Consider the following 12,171-nt stretch of genomic DNA (forward strand, 5'->3'; position numbering starts at 1 on the left):
GGCCCAAGCATTTCCTGTGCAAACACTGAGCAGCTTTTCACACATGCCTCTCTTAAGCATGTTATTTTGAATACAAATATTATTTTCACTCTTGCTAATTTGACTGCATGAGTTAACACATGCAGGAAAAGACCCAAGACCTTTACAAGGGTTCAGCGCTGGGTGAAATCGAGAGGGTATAAATAAAACCCAGTCGGTCTCTCAAAGGAGCTTGCCTCCTTTTCTCCATTTACGTTGAGCGCACACAGGCTAGAATATTCATCCCACTGACTTTCTCCTCATATAAGGTAAACTCCAATTTTTCCAGTTGGAGGCTTGCAGGACACGGCTGAAGGAAGGCGGCCAGTGCGTTGGTACTTTCTATGCAAAGACCTGTGTTCATGATGAAGTATTTGTGTTTACACTCATAGACATAGACAGTTAGGGTCTTTTTTGGTGGTCGGGCCCCTGCTGCTGACTATGAGGGGAAAATGTGTGTGTTATGACCAAATAAGCTGTCAGGGCCAATCCGGTCGTTAAGTCTGACGTCACTAGCCGTGTCTGGGTCTAAACTCTGCTGCAGGTCCATATATCAAACGATCACTATGGCATTACTGAGAGTTGAAAAACTGTCTAAAGTCTTTCATCTTTAATAAAATGATCAGTGTTCTGCTCTACCAGGTGTAACAATTGAGTTTAACATCCAGGCATCCATGAAAACGGAATTTATGACATTTAACGGAGTTAGAAGTTAGCAGGAAGTTAGCTCGCTAGCTTCTATCTAAATACAATATAGCATGTCCTGACTGCGGGGTTTTGGAAACAAATTAAAACGTACAGCTCTGCTATCACTTCCAGCATAAATGAAGACAGAAAACTAAACAGCAGTGACGTTTGTAGGGTTACTGAAGTTGGGCTAGCTGGTATATAACGATGTGCTACCTGACCGCTAGCGACACAGCTATGTTAGCATAATATAAATAAAACTAACTTTTTTTCCACTCGATAAAAGTTAACGTGAGTGTTCTCGGTGGTCAGGAACGAATGTAATCGCATGGCAGGATGCTGTAAAAGGACCAAACTTCAGCCAGGAGAACAACTGAGATAATCCATCCACAATACGAGGTTAGTCATTCATATACTGCTGCATGGGCTGGGCTGTAGTTACAGCCTAAGGTTTTAAAAACTGAGCTTAAATAAATGATTAGCGGTAATAAAAGCCGAGGGAGGTCAACAGGGATCACTGACTGTTTTAGGAGCTTTTTGAGATCAAATAGAAGAAAATACAAAACATTAAACATGTTAACAACACAAAAGCCATATTAAACGCAGACTACTTTAGGCCCGGAAGTAGGATTCGTCACGACATCACTTAACGACCGGATATCTCAGGATCTAATTGTGTTTTTGTTTTTTTTTTGTCCTCAAACCACAGTTAAAAACCAAAAACAAACGAGACGTTCTTGCTTAATAAGTGACTTAAAGTAAATCAAAAATAAAGCTTTTATTTTGTCATTACTGATGAGTCACGCTCCCCTCATGAAGACTTTGGAGTTTTTTGTTTACATAGGCTTCCCAACTTCCAGCTGGCGTCTGTCCGGCACACCTTAATTTAATTTAAGGACATCCAGCAAATCAACAGCATCTCAATTAGTGGAGATGGAACACTGCTGCGTGGATCCATCCCCCCTTTGCGACTCAAGCCGATGACGCTGGCAGATTTTATCACACAAACCTCGCTTTAGTCTGGCTTTTAAAAGCTTCATTTCATTGATTGACCCTGTTGCATTTACTCTAATTGCTGATGCCTACATATATGTGATTTTCTTTTTATTTAAGTGTCCTTTTAACCTTAGCAGGCAGTGTTATTTTTTATTTTTGACCGGACACTTAGCTTAGTTGGCCGCAGAGCCTTTCCAGGTTTGGAATGAAACTTCCTCCCAAGGACATCACTGGCACAAAAAGATGAGGACAAGACAAGGTATAATCATATTAGGAAGGAGCGCTTACCCAGCCCGAAGTCGCCAATTTCACTCCATTTCCATCTCTGTCTTGTTCTCTGACTCGGCCTTTTTGGATCTCAGTGTCTTCCCTTAGTCATCAAGCTTGAGGCTGAGCCAGACACTGAATCATATTAGAGTTAGAGGTATTGGCAAGTTATCAGAAAGACAAATATACCCCAAGTTTCTCTCCATCTTTTCCTTTTTCTCTTGACTCGTCTCAAGATTTTGAGTGTAGCTAATGCGATTTGGCCTCATGTATGTGAGGACATACATGTACTCAAGACACTCCAAAAGTGTTGACATGCACCGAGAGTTGTACCAGGAAATAAAAAACACATCAGGGTCATGGGAGCTTCTAAAACACAAAGACCTGATTAAATATCGCCGTTAACAATGGAGAGGACAAATAAAGAGAGTAAAAGAAGAGCGAGAAGGGGTGATGGAAAGGAGAATAGAGGAAGTGCTGAGGAATGGGTGTGTGAATAGGTGTGTTTACTGGGTGTTATGGTGTGTGTCTGCTTACTCCAGACTCCTTTTGTATTTAAAGTAGGTCTGTGTTTGTGTGTGTGTGTGTGTAAGGCTAAAAATAGATTGTCAGGCAGGACCGTCTCCTGGAATTTCATCTTTAACACCGAAACAAAGCAGTGTCCCACATAACCCCTGCATGTGCATGCACTGCACACACCTCAGTGTTGTAAATCTGCAGGTGAAGGCACAGAAAGATTGCGGCCTGGGAATCCAGCCTGCGTGTGGCTTCCTGAATATGTCTGCCGTGGAAGTGCGTATGCAAATGAATGCGCATACATGTAAATGTCAGCATGATTTACCCCACATCCTCATACCGTGTATATAAATAGCAGCAGAACAAACAATATGGGAAGGGTGCATTAACGCCACTGTGTCATGGTTTTAGGAGGGAGTTTATCACTGTCCCTTAAATTAAATAAACTGGGCAGTGGATTTGTTACTGCTCAGATTTAAAACCACGTTTCCTATGAACACGTGTGGGTCCTTTCACAATAAAGTAAGGCATTTGTTGGTTCACGTTTTTACCCCTCGGCTGTTAAAAGCTGACGAGGGTATTGTCACCACCTGGCAATGACCCCAAGTTTGTGAATATTCAATTATATTCAATTTTATTTATAGCACAGCAACAGTTGCCTGAAGGTGCTTTATACCATAACGTAAAGACCCTACAATAATACAGAGAAAACCCCCAAAATCAATCCAAAATGAGCAAGCACTTGGCGACAGCGGGAAGGAAAAACTTCCTTTTAACAGGAATTCTACCTCAACAATAACCTTTAGTTAGCCTGCAGGCTGAGACTATAAGGCCTGAAACACATTAAAAAAAAATGGCATTATCTTGTTCACAGTAAACAAAGCAACATCTGAGACTAAAGACGTAACCGGTTACGACTTACAGTAGCACTTTTTTTGTATTTCATGCATGTCTGTGCAACATGTCTGCAGATGAATGAGTAAACGTGTGCACATGATAAGATCAGCAGCGTGTTGTTGTGGCTGAAGCGCAGGATTCCCTTCAGTCTGACGAATAGAAGCAGGAATCTGAGACACAGATGGAGCGCTGGGGCTCCTGCTTCTGTGAAAAGCCACACACACACACACACACACACACACACGTTTGTCATGCTTTCTGCACCACCACTAACCACTCAGCAAACTCTTTGCTGAAAGTCTATTTTTGTCATCCTGTGTCTATGTTTGAGAAACCGAGCTTATTCTAGAATCAGTAGTATTTGGTAAATCCCCGACCGTTCTGTCTCTCTTTGTTTATGCATCAAGTTCCTGTTTTTCTTTTATTTCTTTTTCTTTTTTTTCTGCTTGTCTTTTGGCCTTTTTCTTTGTTGTGTTCGTTTTTTTGCCTGTTGTTACTTTTTTTCTTTCCTTTCATTTCCGTTCTTTGTTTTTCTTTCTTCTTTCATTTGCTCTTCCTGACTCTTCTTTTCTTTTTATTCACTTTCTTGCTTTTAAAAAATGCTTTTTTTAATCCCTTTTGCAGGCGTCCTTATTTTCATTTTTGCAGAGGTCTGTCAGTCCAAGCGTACAGCCATGCTGCGCCGCAATCTGGCGCTCGTCACACGAACACGCAGGGATACACACTTTAAGCGCAGCGTCGCACGAACGCCCACGCGCGCTCCCACCCCCACCTGTCGTGCAGGCGAGAGAGGGGAAGAGACCTTGTTTTTACCGCAAAGAAGCAAAGTTCAGTGCATGTATCAAAGAAAGGAAAGTCTTTTCTTTGACTTTTGTTTTCTTCCTTTCTTCTAATAGGGTCGAGCACAGCTCTTCTTCTTCTTGTGTCACACCAACGTTTAGCCAGCGTGGCTTGATTTTCCAAAACTTTCGCTACACAATATATTTTCGACACGATAAACGTCTCATACTTGAATGTTTGTGTTGCTATTTTAAGCTTTCTTGCAGGGCGATGTTAAAGCAAGGCGTCTCACCAGACCGCCGTGTTGAAATGAACATGAGTAACACGTCTAAGTGTAAAAACATCTGATAACAACAAAAAAACATTAAATAAGAAGGAAAGGTTGTTTGAATCTGCCTTTAGAGACACAAAGTTAAAGTTCAGAGGACGACAAAGGCTGTAGATGTCTTCTTTAAGGTGTTAAGCTAGTTGATAAGTTTGTTGTGTAACTTTGGTCAAACGACTGTTCATACAGCTAAAAATTCATAAGATGAGTCAAATATAGACTGCTTTCAGACAAACTGACATTTTTCCCTTCACTTGGTTTCTTTTCATGCTGAGAAAATTACAGGGAGACCAAAATGTGTCACTACAAACCACGTGAGAATGTTGAGTCAGCTTACTGGTCAGATGTTTCTGGTGCTGGAGGAACAAAAGTAAATACTTTGCTCTGGACTTTGACCACCTTGACCCTTTCTCCTTTGCTTCCGTTTTCTTACTTGTACCTGTATACAGATTCGATCTGCAGTAAATGAGTCATGTATCGTGTCTTTGTTCTGGCTCCTTCCTCTCACCCCCAACCTGTTGCAACAGATGGTCGCCCCCTCCCTGAGGTTTCTTCTTGTTAAAAGGGAGTTTTTCTTTCCCACTGTCGCCAAAGTGTCTGATCATAGGGGGTCATCTGATTGTTGGGGTTTTCTCTGTTTTCTCTGTATTATTGTAGGGTCTTTACGTTATGATATAAAGCACCTTCAGGCAACTGTTGCTGTGATTTGATACTATATTAATAGAACTGAACTAAAAATTAAATTGAACATTCTCATATGCACATTTTCAAAACAAACATGGACAACAGACACTAAGAATACAACAAAATTACAAAATGCTTAAGTTATGATAAAGAACTCATCCAATGTTAGGATTGTGGCATATCATATCATATATCATGTAAATGATGGGGCTGGATCAGGTGACCCTGAATCCTCCCTTAGTTATGCTAGACTGCTAGGGGCTTCCCATGATGCACTGAGGGTTTCTTCTTCACTCACCTTTGTTCACCTGGCTGTTTTAGTCTGAAATGCTAAGATTCCTAGCTTGCAGTATATTCACACTGAACCCCAAGTTACTCTCTGGTGTGTTCATTGAAGTATGAATGTGTGTGAAGGTTAGATAGAAAGCAATTGGGTGTAGAATAAAGTGCTTGCATGAATTTGTGTAACAGAATAAATGAGGCATGAAAAACTGCTTTGAGTCCTCCAGCAGAGTAGGAAAAGAGTAGAAAAGCGCTATAGAAGAACCAGTCCATATACCATTTGCCATATACAAGTAAAAATGGAGGCCTTTTAAAACATATTTTATGGCTTTTTGTATGACAGTGCTAGTGTAGTTTGCTTCTTCTGCTGATTTTTTACTTTTACTGATCATTGGCACTAAATACAGTAGAGTGAGAGTCACCTAGGCAACTGGAGCCAGAGTGCAATTAAATTTTCACTTCAGCTCATTTGTATTTATATAGCACCAAATCAGGTTAACAGTCACCTCAAAGCACTTTAAATTGCAAAGTAAAGACCCAAGAATATCAGAAAGAAATCCCACCAATCACACGACCGCCTGTGAGCAAGCATTTGGCAACGGTGGGAAAGAAAAACTCCCTCTTAACGGGAAGAAACCTCCGGCCGAGCCAGGCTCAGGGCTATCTGCCCTGACTGGTGGGGTGAGGGGAAAGAGAAGACAGCAGTAGTGGTGTCAAAATATGAACGAAGAAGAAACAGTGCAGCATGGGAAGTCCGCAGAGACCTATTTCAGCATAACGGAGAGTTCAGGGTCACCGGATAAGTCTAAACTTAAAAGTAGAGATGGTGTTCGTTGGCTGAATCCAAACTGGGAGCAGGTTCCAGAGTAGTGAGGCCTGAAAGATGACGGTGCTGTCTCCCATTCTACTTTTAAACACACTCGGGACCACAAACAAGCCTGCAGTCTGAGGCAAAGTGCTGTGTTACCCCAAAATGTGTTTTTAGCCAAATCTGGCAGTGCTTTTCCTAAAGACTCTGGAGTCCAAATGAATTCTGACCTCACTTTTTAAGCTGAGACTTGCATATGTGATTTAGTGCACATGTGCAAGTGAGTTTGAGTCACTTTTGCTTGCCCCCCAAAAAGCTAGTAGTAAAGTCGTATCATGTTCCTTTACTGAAAAACAGTTCTTTATGTAAGCGCCTCAGCATCAAACTCCACCCACATCATTCAAACGTCCACGTGAGGCAGCCGAAGCCAAACAAAGGGATTTTCAGCCCAGATAGGGAGGGCCTCAGAAACGCACAGTAGTTTGATCATGCTACATTTGAATGCAGTAAAAAGAAATTGTCTCACAGCATCGACTGTTTTTGCATATGTTACGTAGAGCAAGCATCACTTCCCTCTCTGGTTACACAACGTGTTTCCAATTGCACGATGCCACCGTGAAAAGGCGAAATCATCGCTGTTGTGTACAGCAGCCGCCCACCCGCCTAAACGCATAGAGCCAGAACCCGCCTACGTATTAAAGCATACTGTAATCCTTGGCTTTTTGCACCTCCACTACCAGGGCCGAGAAACCACCTGAGCAAGCTTAAGCAGAGAGAGATAAAGAAAACAGTAGCGTCAATAAGGGTGTATCCGGCACCGTGTTTGGGTTTCATAATCACACACTCGAGGAGCGAGGAGTGGCTCTTTTCTTACTTCCAAGTGTCCGACAAAAGACCACAGGCGCTGGTATTGATTTTACTTGAAAGCCAGAGGAATTTCTGTCGTAGCCGCAAGCCGTGCACTCAAATGGATATAATAAAAGCGGGGACACACACACACATACACATCTCCATTTTTAGAGCCTCCTCTGGGAAACGTAGTCTATATTTAGGAGGTCAATTTGTTAAACAAATACAGCGTCAGCGTGTTGGAAGACTGTCAAAACACACAGGCCATGTGCTTCCATCAGCGTGTGTTTATGTGTGTGGATTTATCGTCTCGCGCATGCAGACCGAGGCTATTTTAACTTCACATTTTATGTAAACAGCGAGCCTCAACGTGATGGAGGTGATGGAGGGAAGAGGGGGGCAAAGGTGAGCTGGTGCTGTAGTGGAATTTTTTTTTTAAAAAAAGAAAAGAAAATGAGGGGGTTGGGTGGTGTTGGTGGAGTTCAGTTTCATTAGCATGACAGATAGGTGAGGGGAGAGAAGTCCTCTTGAAACGGCGCACTTTCATATGAACGTGTGTGTGTTTTGCAATAGCGGTTGCTCTGCTTGTGTAAATGCCTCACGTGCAGCTTGTCCTCACCAGTTCGGTGTTTCGACACTTTGTGCAGTCAGTTTGCCAACCTGATCGAAGGGCTTTGTTGAGTAATGTTTCTGCCTGCTTGGATTTCGTGGTGAAACCACATATATGTAAATGTCTTATGCTGCTTCCTTTTACTTTGACATTTTTGCTGTTTCACCCTGGGGTTTGGTAAAGAGAGGACCACGTGATGGACAGCTGAAACCTGATAACTGGATGGACGCATGGATGTTTGAGAGATTAAGCCAGATAGTAGTTAAATTGCAGGAATGTCTTAAAGACATAAAGACCTGGATGACCTCTAACTTTCTGCTTCTAAATTCAGATAAAGCTGAGGTTATTGTACTCGGCCCTGAAAATCTTAGAAATATGGTATCTAACCAGATTCTTACTCTGGATGGCATTACCTTGGCCTCCAGTAACGCTGTGAGGAACCTTGGAGTCATTTTTGACCAGGACATGTCCTTCAATGCACATATTAAACAAATATGTAAGACTGCTTTCTTCCATTTGCGCAACATCTCTAAAATTAGAAATATCCTGTCTCAGAGTGACGCTGAAAAACTAGTTCATGCATTTATTACTTCCAGGCTGGACTACAGCAATTCATTATTATCAGGATGTCCTAAAAGTCCCTGAAAAGCCAGTTGATCCAAAATGCTGCAGCAAGAGTCCTGACAGGGACTAGAAAGAGAGAGCAGATTTCTCCCATACTGGCTTCTCTTTATTGGCTCCCTGTTAAATCCAGAATCTAATTTAAAATCCTTCCATCTGATCTTAAATACCTCACATCACCGTATCATCCCAGTAGAGCACTTCACTTTCAGACTGCGAGCTTGCTTGTTGTTCCTAGAGTATTTAAAAGTAGAACTGGAGGCAGAGCCTTCAACTTCCTGTTAAAAGGGAGTTTTTCCTTCCTGCTGTTGCCAAGTGCTTTCCCATAGGGGGTGATTGTTGGGTTTTTCTCTGTATTACTGTAGGGTCTTTACCTGACAGTATAAAGCCCCTTGAGGTGACTGTTGTGATTTGGAGCTATATAAATAATCCGAATTGGGATGAGATGTCAGCTTTAGTTTCAGGGAACATCATGTGATCCAGCCTCGTCTTATCCTTTCACCTGGCCTCTGTATCACCCCATCGTCCAAACCAACCTCTCTAACTTTGTCTTTAACCCTGAGCTGTCCCTCTGTTGTACTCATTTCTAATCCTGTCCCTTCTGGTCAGTCCCAACATCTTCAGCCTCCTGTCTTTTTGTCAGTGCCACTGTCTGCAGCCCACACATCACAGCAGGTCTCACTACAATCTTGTAAACCTTCTTTGCACTCTTGCTGCTATCCGTCTTCACCCTGCCTGCACTCTCTGCCTCCCCTCTCTGCTGCTGTCCGTTGCTTCAGATGGTTGACCTCAGGTATTTAAACACACATACCTTCACTCCCCCTGCTCCCTGCGGCTTCACTGTTACACCTGTCTCTCTGTCATTCATGCACAGATGCAGCTTTTGATAGTATGAAGTTGAGCAATGAGAGCAACCAGTGGTCATACCAGGTCCAATGCTAACCGTGTCTTACCATTACTCACAAGGTGTCCTTTGTCACCAGTGACTCGGGTGTCCACTACAAAGCTCACATTGTAGGTCAGGAGGTGTTTTGCTCTTTGTTCTGCTTTAAAAAAAAAAAAAAGGTATTTACTCAGTTTTAACTTTTACTCTCACTCTCCGTTTTTTCAGTGTAATGATATGGCAATTATCCAGCTAGTCTGTTGAAAGTTACAATCAGCAATTAACAGACTACTTTATGAAAGTTAATGTCCCTTCTTGCGGCACCATCCTGTTTCATTTTTCATCCGTTTGCACCTTGCCACATAACTTTGCCACAAAAAGAAGGAAAAGGCGTCATGACCTTTACAGTTTTATTCTAACTTGTTAAAATCAGGACACTGATACATCTTCATCAGTGCAGTGTCGGTAAATTGGATGTGTACTATGAGCTTGTGTCAGATTTAAGAGGTGATCGACTGCTTGCCTCATAAAGGGAGAATTAAACCGCAGCAACTGAGGTGACCTTGTTCCCTGCTCCTCTCCTCCACGCCTCGTTTTGGCAGGTTTTGTATTGTGATGGATGGAGCAGACCTCTGCATGTCTAGACCACATAATCAGCTTTTTTTTTTTTCATGGTGATGGCTTTGACGTGTTGCTCCATCCTGCACACTCTGGTGGTCTAAACGGCTTAACCTAGAAGACCAGTGGCACTATCGGCATTTTGAGCTCTGTGGTGACAACTCTCTGGAGATTTGATCAACTTCTCTTTGTTAGTGGGAATTTTACTGTTTCTAAAGACAGTCATATTATATGAACTAGAAAGGTGAAAAAAGTGAAGAGCGTTGATTGATAGCTTTGAACATATTACTGTCTAAAAAAATGTTTTAGATTATTAGTAGCAGTACCCTAAAAAAACTTTCTGACAATGCTGTATTTTCTAAGCTTCCAGGTGATTATTTTAAACCCAAGCCATCATCTTCATGTGTATCAGATGCTAGCCAGCTAAAATACTTTACTTAGCATGTGTACATTAGCACAGTAGGCTAATTCTGAGTGCAGCTCTACCTCTTTTATTTGCTAGCCAGCTAAAACCTTTATTGCACCCGAACCCTCCAGCAAGTGCTCTAATTCAGTCATTCCCAAAGTCACTTTAAAAACCAGAAAATCCCACAGGGCCCACCCAATCGTAAATCTTCACTCTAGTGAAAGACAAAGTAATGCATGTCCTTAAAAAGGCTGTTAGTTATAAATTGCTAATGCTACCCAGTCATATGCAAAGTGTTAAGGGCAATGTGTGAAAAACCTGCCACTGGGACACAGACACGATTACCAGTTTCAGTTCACTTTTTGTTTGAATACATAAACTTATATTACCACAAAGTGACCTTCTGACCTCCAGTGTGCACTTTGTAGTGGACGGCTATCTATAACATGGCCAAAGGGCGTTAAGATACACACAGGATGGCAATGCACTGGTTACTTTTGTGGTTTGACTTCAGCTGTCCCCTATAGCTACTCCAATCTAGTAACCACAGCTGAAAGTGAAGTTTGAGCCAAGTTATGGTAGTTGTAAGTTATTCAGCTGTATTCAAATTTAGCTCCCTAGTCTGAATCCTGAACTGGTGGTTTAGTGTTTGAATCTCAGCAAACAGCAACACTTGTACCTGTTTTTGGTCATCAGTTTTACAGCTATGCTGTGATAAAGCGAAATATGCAACAAGTATGAAGTTTGAGTTTTTTTCTTGTGGTGATAGATGAAAAGATCCACAATCAAAGCAAATAAGGAATGAAAGGTGGCCTCACAAATCTTAAAATGAGACGAGTAGATGAAGAAGAAATGTTTGTTTGATAGAGGAGAAAGTGGAGAAGATGAAAGGAGGAAAAACACTGACGGTGAGTTGTGGGAATGACTGCAGAAGGGGCGTCTTATAACGCAGATGACGTGAAAAATGATCCAAAACTGGCTGAAGACTGTAGGCGATTAAAAATAGGAAAGAGGCTGGAGAGCTGGAGGTGGCATGAAGAAGAAATCAGAGTGAAAAATAAAGGATGAGGAGTAGGAGGAGGTATCGATTTGGGTAGTAAACAGAAGGCCTGGATAGAGGAGGAATTGTTGAGGGGGATGAGATGGAAGCATGATATTGATCCAAGGCAAAGAATGAGAGTTAATGGAGTGAGAGGAAGAGACTGGAAGAACAAGAGCTTTAAACAGCAGGAATAAAGAAAGTAAGAGGTAGAAACAGAGCAATGTGGAAAGAAGACGAGACAGAAGGAATAGCTATGTTTAGGACTTTACTTCCACCTTTATATAAACCAAGACTGGACTCTTACCCACAGAATATGACATGTTATTGTGTTGAATCCATGCTATAGCACTACCGCTTTCAGATTTACACTTGCCAGCCACTTCATTAGCTACGCCTTGCAAATCCGGGCTTAGACCCTCTTTTGTCTTCAGAACTACTTCAATTTATCGTGGCACAGATTCAAGATCCTGGAAACAATTCTCTGAAAGATTTGCTGACTGAAGGCCCATGATGCAAATACATCCCCCACACCATTACAGCACCACTGGACCACTACAGTTCTCAACCTACCATCCAAATGTCGTAGTTAAAATCGAGATTCATCATCTATTGTCCAATTTTAGTGAACCTCTGTGAACTGGAGCCTGAATTTCCTCATCTTAAATGACATGAGTGGTAGGTGTGGTCTTCTGCTGCTTTTCAGAGATGCTCTTCTGTCTCCTTTGGTTGCAATAAGTGGATATTTGAGCAGATAAAAGCAGTTTGGCCATTCTCCCCTTACCTTTGACATCAGCAAAACATTTTCACCCAGAAAACTTCCATTCACTGGGTATTTTGTCTTTTTCAGACCATTGTTTGCAAACCCTACAGATGGTCTTGTGG

At 42.0% G+C, this 12,171-nt stretch overlaps 1 protein-coding gene across 3 annotated transcripts in view; it reads left to right on the forward strand.

Annotated features, from left to right (window-relative positions):
* si:dkey-172j4.3 (diacylglycerol kinase delta) overlaps positions 1–12,171 on the forward strand; it is a 90,776-nt gene that overhangs the window by 25,164 nt on the left and 53,441 nt on the right. The gene's annotated exons all lie outside the window — the stretch shown is intronic.

Source organism: Simochromis diagramma, unplaced genomic scaffold, assembly GCF_900408965.1.
Source record: "Simochromis diagramma unplaced genomic scaffold, fSimDia1.1 OVJJ01000612.1, whole genome shotgun sequence".
Classification (NCBI taxonomy): domain Eukaryota; kingdom Metazoa; phylum Chordata; class Actinopteri; order Cichliformes; family Cichlidae; genus Simochromis; species Simochromis diagramma.